This window comes from Eublepharis macularius, chromosome 19 (assembly GCF_028583425.1).
Source record: "Eublepharis macularius isolate TG4126 chromosome 19, MPM_Emac_v1.0, whole genome shotgun sequence".
NCBI lineage: Eukaryota > Metazoa > Chordata > Lepidosauria > Squamata > Eublepharidae > Eublepharis > Eublepharis macularius.
Window position 1 is genome coordinate 7,788,059 of NC_072808.1, and position 10,686 is coordinate 7,798,744.

A 10,686-nucleotide genomic window follows, 5' to 3' on the forward strand; every position below is an offset into this window, starting at 1 on the left:
AAGGTGTATACTCAATATAGTCGAGCAAACATCTTCATAAGGCAAGCCGCTGTTGTGTAACCATACAACATCAGTCAACAATCCAACAGGTAAGGTCCAATAAGTCCAGTGATTCCAAATCAAAAGTAGTCCAAAAAGTAAGTGAATATAAGTAGCAAGGATACTCTGTATGATGCTGAATAACAGATGTTGTCTTCTTTCTTCTTTTACAGGTGTAGGTAATGTGGAAAGTCCCTTTTTTTCCAGAGGTGCCTCTGTTAGTTGTTCTATACTTTTTAAATACGCACTAATACTGACTGAATGGAATTCAAATTTTTGTCCAGTCTTAGGAACTAGACTCTTGAGGTGTGGTTCAATGTAGAATACTTGTTCAAATAAATCCTGGAATGTGCCCATTAGCATTTTCTTACAGCAAAGGTGTTCCAAATCTTGATCATTTTATGTTGCCAGATTCCGTTATCGGTGTTCAACTGCGCCCTATATGACAATCATCCAGCCTTGCTGAGCTGATATAATGTATAAGAGAAGGAAAGATTTGGTGGGATAGAGACATCGTAACAAGGCAGCGCATCAGCAGGGGGTAGATCTCAGCACGGGAAGTGCTGGAGCCCCAACACTCTGCATTTGGCATTTATTTTGATCTTGCTGTTATATCTTGCTGGCTAGGGATTTTCAGGTCATGTTGACTCTTCCTTGCAGCTCCATTCCTAGACACGAGGAACGTTTTACCAACCAACAAGCAACTAGTTATTAGCATTTTTAACCTACACACAGAGAGAGCAACATCTGTAAAGGTACCTTGAGCTCAAGAGACAATGTTCCATTTATTCCCGTTCCTCGCCTTTCCTTAAATAGGGGAACTATTTATCCTACATTTAAATGGACACAAACTTGAAGACTCCCTGTAGCCGTGGCTCTCACACAATGGGCTGCTGCACTCTTGCAGGCAGGTTGTGAGACTTAAGCTCCTGAAAGGAGGCTCCAAGGCCCTTTCTTCCCAACAGCAGGAAAAAGGAGTAGGGGTGTGCAGTTCGGGTTAATGAAACCCGAAAAAATCCCGAATCACCCTGATTCTGCCGATTCGGGTACAGCTGTTCCCGAATCGGCTTCTCGATTCGGGTATACCCGAATCAGGAAAGCCGAACCACTGTGCCTTTGCACACCCCTAAAAAGGAGTAAAGGGCAGGGCTGTCACAGCCCACTCTTCCTTTGGCCTTCTGCTACTGTCCGTTCCAAAGGAGCCTGGCTTATGACCAATGGTGCAGGAGGCATCAGGCATTGGGTCTGAGCCAAGCTCCATTCTGCTAGGCTGCGTAGGCTCCAATTGCTCCTGGTCTGCAGTGGCAGAGGTGGCAACACGTGTAACCTATGTCATTTACTTCCTGAACCCATGGCAGTGGTTATTAAGTCAAAGCAGATTTCCAGACTTCTGTGCAGCAGTGGTGAGTCCCAAAAGTACGTTTAGAATGGGTGTTTCCCCCTTCAAAAAATTTGAGAGTCATTGCCTTAACAGTGATTATGGAATACCCAACCAAAATATGCACTGTGCAAGAGATTTGACGAGGGATTGGATGCTGCTCACAGGTCCCTTGCAGAGCAAGTCTAAAAATTGCAGATAGGATCTTAAAGGATACAGAGGTAGGCAAGCAGACTCTTAGACAGTTGGCGTGACGTCTGGCTAAGGGCCAGTTTAGGGCCATTTCCACGGCTTACCTTCTTCTGAAAACTTCCGAAAAACAGCATCTTCGCATGCTGTTATCGTGCGAAATTGCATGAGAAGACACTGTCTTCCACGGTAACAGCATCTTCTCGCACGATTTTGCACGATAACAGTGTCTTCCTGGCATGATTTTGCACGCAAAGATGCTGTTTTTTGGAAGTTTTTGGAAGAAAGCCATATGGAAATGGCTGAGGAGATGAGACAGTTACTCCTAGATAGTACCACTGCCAATGACAAATCAGCTGCGTGAATACTCTGTCATATTTTTAATAGTAAAATTCCTGCATGCAGAAAATGTAATTCCAAAGTTAAATGTTTTCCTCTTGTCTTCTCCCAGGCACACTAGAAATAATTCAGCTATGCGCTGCCCCACTGCAGTCTCAAAGTGGTACAGTCCAGGAAGACTTTTACCGGTGGTGTAATACAACTTGAGTTTTGAAGGTGGCGAACAATGCAAAATGCAGCAAGCAATTAGTGCAAGTTTATACAAAAAAGTAAACTGCTATGCATTTTATTTGCATTAGGTCAAGGTAAAAGTAGTCCCCTGTGCAAGCACAGAGTCATTACTGACCCATGGGGGGACGGCGCATCACAATGTTTTCTTGGCAGACTTTTGTTACAGGGTGGTTTGCCATTGCCTTCCCCAGTCATCTACCCTTTACCCCCAGGAAACTGGGTACTCATTTTACCGACATCAGAAGGATGGAAGGCTGAGCCAAACTTGAGCTGGCTATTTGAACCCGGCTTCTGCCAGGATTGAACTCAGGTGGAATCAAACAATTTGACGATATTTCAGGAAATATATGGTGGTAGCGCAGAACTTTAACAATGCTGACTGTCTTTTCCTCTAAAGTTCTTTTAGAAAGAAAGGGACTTGTTGTAGAGCATTCCCCCTTCCCAAAGCAGGGTCAAGCTTTACCATCTGTCTCCAAATGGATTCAATATTGACCTTGACAAGGTGTGTTCAAATATAGGGGAAGCCAGATACCGCTGCCAAGTTCTCTTTTCTGGCAACTCTATGAATCTGGTGCCTGTATGAAGTTCTCCTAAACTTGTGCCCAGCTGAAGGATGCAATCTTGGACTTTCTGGTTTGATTCAAAGACTGCCAAGTAAATACAACGGTTTGGATGCCACAGAAAAATCTCTGCTGATCAGGTTTTTGGTCAGCGGAGAAGGACTTCCTAACTCCCCCGCTCTACTGCAGCTCAAAATATGCCTCCTGGGGGACAGGAACAGAATAAGGGGGGGGGGTGTTACGTGCCATCAAGTCGCCTCCGACCTATGGCGACTCCACGAATGAAAGACCTCCAAAACATCCTATCAATATCAGACTTGCTCAGATCCTGCAAACTGGAGGACGTGGCTTCTTTGACTGAGTCCAGCCCTCTCCTTTTAGGTCTTCCTCTTTTCCCACTGCCTTCCACTTTTCCTAGCATTATTGACTTTTCCAAAGAATCTTGTCTTCTCATGATGTGACCAAAGTACGACAGCCTCAGTTTTGTCATTTTAGCTTCTAAGGAGGATTCAGGCTTATCAAGGGAGGAATTTGTGCAAAAAGTTCTGGTGGGAATTAGTTACAAGAAGTTGCCTTATACTAACTTGGATCGTTAGTTGATCTAGCGCAATAGTGAGCAGAACCACAAGTGACAAAAGGCACAGGTTGGACACTTGTCAGCTTCCCTCAAGTTTTGGCGGGAAATGTAGGCAGCTTGGCGGAATGTTGGACAAGTGACAGTTGAAAAGTCCATTGGACAGCAGTCAGAGAGCGAAGCTGCAAGACCAGGACGCCTACATTTCCCATCAAAACTTGAGGGAAGCAGACAAGTGTCCAATCTGTGCCTTTTGTCACTTGTGGTTCTGCTCATTGTCTGTCTGCTCTGACTGGTAATGGCTCTTCTTGTTTCAGTCTGGCTACTAGAGTTTTCTAGGCTTGCTGATACCAAGCGGTGATCTTTGCTCGGGATCCAGCTTTTGAGTTGATGATTCTTGCAGGTGAGGAACAAATATTGAATGTTCCCTCACATTAAAAAGAAAGACCCCCGCCCCTCACCTCCAGCAATTCTAAACTCTTATTTCTGGTAGAAATGATGGCAGAACCTTTTTGTTGACATACAAGTTTGTGTGTACCAAGAGTTTTTAATGTATGATGGGGAAGTGTTTGATTTCCCCCAACTGCAGTCTGAAGTGCCAGTAGATTGTGTGTAGCAACCCTACAGCTTTGATGGCAGAGAGAATTTTTTTTAGTTAAATAGTGAGTATTTAGGGCTAACCTTTCTCCCTGCTGCTGTCGCTAATTTTTTAGTGGTTGAGTGTTAAGTTGTTGTCTGTTTTTATTCTTGATGGTTTGTATTTTTAATTTACACTGCTCCAAATTTTTTAAAAATTATTATTTTATTTGTATTGTGAAAAAGTTAAAAGATAGAGCAAAAGAAAGAAGTAAAACATAAAAAAACACAACTACAAGAGAGCCAACAGTGGTCTCCATCAATCTACAAAGTAAAAAAAAAAGTATAAAAAACATAATAAGCATATTGTTAATCCATTACAGTTTTTCACCTACAACACTTCCTCCTTTCGTATCAATCAGCTTGTGGTCTAATTAATATCTTTTTTTCCTGTATCTCATCTTCTTGATATCTCAAATCCTTATTCTTAAAAATCAAAACCACAAATCATAAATTCATTTTTCTTCATCTCTCGCAGATAGTCCATAAAGGGTTTCCAATTTGCCATACATATAGAGAATGTTTTTGTCTCTAATTAATGCTGTACATTTGGCCATCTCAGCTAAGTCCATCATCTTTCCCATCCAATCTTCCAATGAAGGTAGATCCATTTTTGAGCACTGCTCCAAATTTTTTGAGTATGTGGGCTTTCAGACAGTATGGTCCCAAACCGTTAAGGGCTTTAAAGGTCAAAGTTTGTACAATGAACCTGCACCCCTTAAAATGGTCATCTGACGCTAACCGCTACATGTCACATACTGTCAAAAACTGCCTCCTGCTGCCTACCAGCTGTCATAAAAGGTTCCGTTGTCTCCACATGCACAAAGATACTCTTTTCTTCGCTCTTTCTCCACGTATTCCAAGCTTCTACCCTTCAATCCAGATTCCATGATTCACTCCTGGGGAGCCCGTTTCCAGATTCAACTTCAGCGCTGCATGGAAATTTAACTTGGGTCCACGGACAACTTTTTTTTAAAAGTCAAAAAAAAAAAATGTACCTTTTCTTGGAGTAATGAGCAACTGTGTGTTACAATTGGCATTTGAATTGTTAGGTAAACTTTTAAAATAAAACATAAGCTTTTCTCATGTTTTCTGTTTGCTCTAACTAGATAATTTGCGGAGGGTGTTTTTTTTTTTAAAAAAGCCCAAATGGTAGATTCATAGATCTAAAGAAAGGCACAAACAAGTCCTCTGAGTTCTGTAGTATTCAAACTGTACATTGGAAAAAACGTGCTATTGGAGATGAGAATGGGGTCTGGCGGCATTCATTTAGTATTTCATACCAAAGGAGAGAAATTGTTAAGCAGTCTCCTCGTTGAGAGCAGATAAGGCCAAAAAAGGGGGGGAACATTTATGACCCGGGGGTGCCAGATAACACTAATGTGGGGGAAGGAGGGGTATGTGTAACACAGTGGTTAAGTGGTTCAGCTGCAAATCAGCACTCTGCTGGTTCGAATCCCACTACTGCCATGAGCTCAGTAGGTGGTCTTAAGTAAGCTACTCCTCTCAGCCCCAGCTCCCCAGCTGCATTGTGGGGATAATAACATTAACTTGTTCACCGCTCTGAGTGGGGCACTAATCTGTCTAGAAGAGCGGCATATACGCAGTTGTGGCATAGTGGTAGGGCTGTGAATCAGCACTCCGCTGGTTTGAATCCCACTACTGCCATGAGCTTAGCAGGTGGCCTTGGGTAAGCCATTGCTCTCAGCCCCAGCTCCCCAGCTGTATCGTGGGGATAATAAGAACACTAACTTATTCACCGCTCTGGGTGAGGCACTGATCTGTCTAGAAGAGTGGTATATATAAGCACAGTTATTATTATTAGAATCTGTAGAAAGGAGGCAAGTGTGACCTTGCCGAAGCTGCCTCACTCTCAGCTTCCTCAGAGTCACAAATGGTGACTCATTTTCTCTTTCCTCTCTTGTTAGTTTGGCTAATTCTGATTCTTTCTCTATTTTAGCCAATTCAGTTCTTTTCCCGACTCTCCATATTCCTAAGGTCCTTTCTGTCCTTCACTGTCACTATTCCTGTCTCCAGCACCCCCATCTTTCTCTGCACCAGCCTTCATTTCCTCAGATGGCATTTTGGTGACTGCTCCCTTACTCTTTACCCTTTTACTGTTTACTTCAAGAAAGTCAAATTCATTTTACCAAACCTGTCCCTTTCCGTTCTCTTAACTATCCGGGATTCTTATCACAGTTCCTCCGTACGTTTTACTTTAAATATTTGCTTCAGGACAGCAAATCCCTTTTTACTAGATTGCTAATTTCCCCCCTTCTTTAACTCTCCACGACCCCCTCCACAGCATCTCCAGTTCCCAATTCCCATACCTACACTGTTACACGCGCTCTCTACTTTAACCCAAACTTTTATTTGAAGAACACCTACAGTTTTGGGGTTACAACCCCACCACTTATGCACGCTTTTTTTGTGACACCTCTCCCAACCCTGCCACCCCCAAACTGCCTTACCTTCAGTTTCCACAGAGGTACCAGTGGTTTAAGAGCCCCATGGCGCACAGTGGTAAGCTGCAGTACTGCAGCCCAAGCTTTGCTCACAATCTGAGTTTGATCCTGGCGGAAGCCGGGTTCACGTAGCCGGCTCAAGGTTGACTCAGCCAAGAAAATGTGATGCGATGTCCCCACATGGGTCTGTAATGACTCGGTGCTTGCACCTTTACCTTTACCTAGGCAGTCACAAAGATTCACCACTCATCCTGTATTTAGATCAACATGGGGAGCGGTGTTAGTCTGTCTTAGAGTTGTTAGCCTCCAGGTGGTGGGTGGAGATCTCTCAGAATTACAACTGGTCTCTAGGCAACAGTGGTCTGTTCCCCTGGAGAAAATGGCTGCTTTGAAGAGTGAACTCTGTGTCATTCTCCGAGGCCCTTCCCCTCCCCATACCCTGCCCTCTCCAGGCCCCATCCTCCAAATCTCCAGGAATCTCCAAACCTGGACCTGGCAACCCTAGCCTGTCTGTAGCAGTAAAAAAGATCAAGAGTCCAGTAGCACCTAGAAAACTACCAAAATTTGCGGTAGGGTAGGAACTTCTGTGAGTGACAGCTCTGAAGAAGTGATCCATGACTCACAAAAGCTCATATCCTCCTTCCCCCAAAAAAAGCTTGCCTTGGGGGAACCCCAGAAATGTTCTGTTTCAGCATTTCTTCAATTCTGTATTGGATTCTTGCTAATGTTATGTCTTTGTAAACTTGTATTTATTTACCTTATGGCATTGTTTATGGAAATGTCCTTGGTATGGAATTTTTTTATATATGTATATAACTTTTATTAAAATTTTCAAAGTACAACAACAACATTCAATAGTTACAAAGTGCGATATTGCCATAAGATTTCCATAACAAAATTATTAGTAATGAGTAAGATACAGTCCTGTTAAATCTATCTAGTTCCAAAGTAGTTATGCCAATTAGTAGAACCATTTCTATAATAAGCTTAAATACATAAGTTCAAATTTCTGGATTAATGATATTATAATAAGGCACTTTAGTAACTAAAAGATCATTCCTAGAAAGAAAGCCCAAAAAAGGGTACCATTTCTCATAGAAATGTGCTGGTTTAAGAGGGTCTACAGATGTTTGTAATCTCTCTGTAATTTTTTCCCTAACGAGTTGCTCCCAAACCTTTAGGTACCATGTGTCCATCCTTGGTATGGTATTGACTGTACTAATCTCACACTGTGTAATCCTCCTTGAGTCGTAGAGCCAAGCTACAAGTGATATTTTTCACGTGAAGGACACTTGATCATTTTCACAAGTTTTTCTGGGAACTGAAGTCCCTCTCCCCTCCCCCCTTTTCCTTCTGTTCCTTCCCCTCTCTGTTAGAATCGCTGCCTGAAGAGCCAGAGAAAGCCAGCGGCAGCAGCAGTTTTTGCAAATCGTCTTGCTCCCAGGGAACTGCTCTGGAGAAACGATTTGGAAAAGCTGCTGCTGCCGCTGGCTTTCTCTGGCTCTTCAGGCAGAGATTCTAACAGAGAGGGAAAGAAACAGAAGGAAAAGGGGTGGGGGAGAGGGACTTCAGTTCCCAGAAAAACTTGCGAAAACGATCAAGTATCCTTCATGTGAAAAATGTCACTTGTAGCTTGGCTCTCAGAGCCAAGCTACAAGTGACACCTTACACAGGTTGGACACTTGTCAGCTTCCCTCAAGTTTTGATGGGAAATGTAGGTGTCCTGGTTTTACAGCTTGGCTCTCCATTACAGCTGCAAGACCAGGATGCCTACATTTCCCATCAAAACTTGAGGGAAGCTGACAAGTGTCCAACCTGTGTCAGGCATCGCTTGTAGCTTGGCTCTCAGTGAGAAAAATGGACTATAAATAAATAAATAGCTAGCTGGGGCAGGGGTGGGTGGGTGGGTTTTGAAGGTCTGCCAAAAGAGGAGAGAATCTGTGAAAATCGCTTTCCCCCTTGGGCACATGGAACTTTTAGACAGGGTCAAATCCAGTGTGTATAACATTTACTTCAACCAATTCACAACAACCAACATTTACTTTGTTCACTTCCACATTATATATTTCCCTTTGCAACCTGTGGGACGGGAATGACAGAGGGTGGTGGTGGGGGATTCTTACCTACGTGTAGACATCAGTGCACACTCCAACAATGTGTTGATTTCATTTCCGATCATGCCAAAACTGCTCCGGTATTTGGACAAAATATCAGAGCTTCATCGGGTGACGTGATGATGTCACTTCTGGGAATAAAGGAAGTGACTTCACATTGCTGGAGACATCACAGTGTTACCTGAAAGAGCCTGTTGTGAGCCGGTAGGTCTCCCCCCCCCCTTTCTTTCCCCAGCTGAGCAGCAATGGGGAACATGGGCCGTTGGAGGTGGGGCTGGCAACTCTATGCATACGTTATATTTTTAAAATCCAAGCAGAGTTTCAATTTTTACCGTAAGTGTGGCAGAATTTAGCTGTACACGATCGGACTACATCTGATCAGTTGCACTGGCTTCTCAGCTGCCCCCATACAAGATATTAACCAGGGTCCAGAATACGCAAAGGAACTTTTCCCCAGTTCTTTCTCCCTGGTCGAATCTCCGGGGCTTTGATGTGCCATGTGTCTGCTTTCATGGAGGACAGCAGGCCCTTTGTCTAGAAAGAAGGTCTGTTCCTTAGCAACGCTGCACCACCCGTTTTGTAGAGTGATATCGAGGCAGAAGCAAGCCCTGGTAGTGGTCGCTTCAGTCTCTCCTCTTGACAGGAATATGTCTGGCGCTCGGTATGCCAGGAATGTAGGCCTGCCCAGAAAAGCTGTCCTTGCAAGGATCAAAAGGTCATTCAGCTCCTCGGAACAGAATGAATCCTTTTTTTCCCCCAAAAGACATTTTTATATGTCCTAATTCAATGCAAGGTAAAAAGAAGACGTACAAAATCTCTTTTTTCTACCTTTCAGAATCAATTCGGTCCCGAGAGCACCATTTCCAGACAGATAACACAGCACTCCCTCCTGCCATCCAATGAGAACTCTGGCTAAACTGATTGCAGATTATAGGTATGGTTAAATCTTTTTGATTTTGCTACTACAGACTAACACGGCTAACTCCTCTGGATCTATAGGTATGGTTGGTTCTCTCTGATCTGGAGAAAAAACAAATACATCTCTTGGAAAGTCAAAAAGAGTCCAGTAGCACCTTTAAGACTAACCAACTTTATTGTAGCATAAGCTTTCGAGAATCACAGTTCTCTTCGTCAGATGCATGGAGGGCAAGAAGAAACGGGTCAGATATAGAGGAGGAGAGGGGAGGGAGGAGTAGTTTCTTCTGAAAATGCACATAAAAGGGGAGCTGCCAGTGTTACTCATGTGTAAGGCTTTGCATGGATCAGCAAAGCTGTCACAGGGGAACATAGTGACAGTTCTATGGGTACATGGGCCCAAGGTCATTCAGGGCCTTGTAGGTTTTAACCTGGTCCCGCCAGCTGTCCCTTTAATATCAGTTTGATTTAGAGCAGGGCCGTTTCCACACGGCTTACCTTATTCTGCAAAATAGCGAAATCTCGTGCAAAGATACTGTTATTGCGCGAGAAGACGCGATAACAGCATCATCTCGCGAGATTTCGCTATTTTGCAGAATAAGGGCCAAGCTCCAAGTGACGAATGACACTTGAACAGCAAGTGGATTGAGTGGAGGGCAAGTGAACAGGGAGAAATACACTTTCTGTTCAAGTGTCATTCGTCACTTGTAGCTTGGCCCTAAGGTAAGCCGTGTGGAAACGGCCCAGATATCAGGTAATGGTACTGAACTTCATGCCATGCAGAGTTTCAATTGCCCAGTTCAATTTATTAAATCTATATTAAAGGAACAAGACATTTTTCCCCTAGCCAACTGGCAACCTTAACAGAGTTGCCAACTACCTGGAGAAAAAGAATGTCCTGTCCTTTCAAAAGAGATTTAATAGGATGTTACTATTTACCTCCATGCCACGAAAAGCTTCAGCTGTCCATTTCCACACATTAAACCAGTGTTAAGAGACAGGACATTTTTCTTTCAGCCTGTTGGCATTCCTAGTATACAATCATGTGGGGGGAAAAACATTGCTATGAACCGCATGGCTCATAGCAGACAGTCCCTACACTAATGCTGATTGGGGCAGCTAGGAAACAGTGCAGCCACAGTTATGGTAATGGGTGCTGGCTGGTTTCATGCACAGTGCTCAAAGCTGCAGTCAAGGGGAATTTAAATACCAACTAGCTCTTCTGGATGAAGCTGAAGTTGGTTCG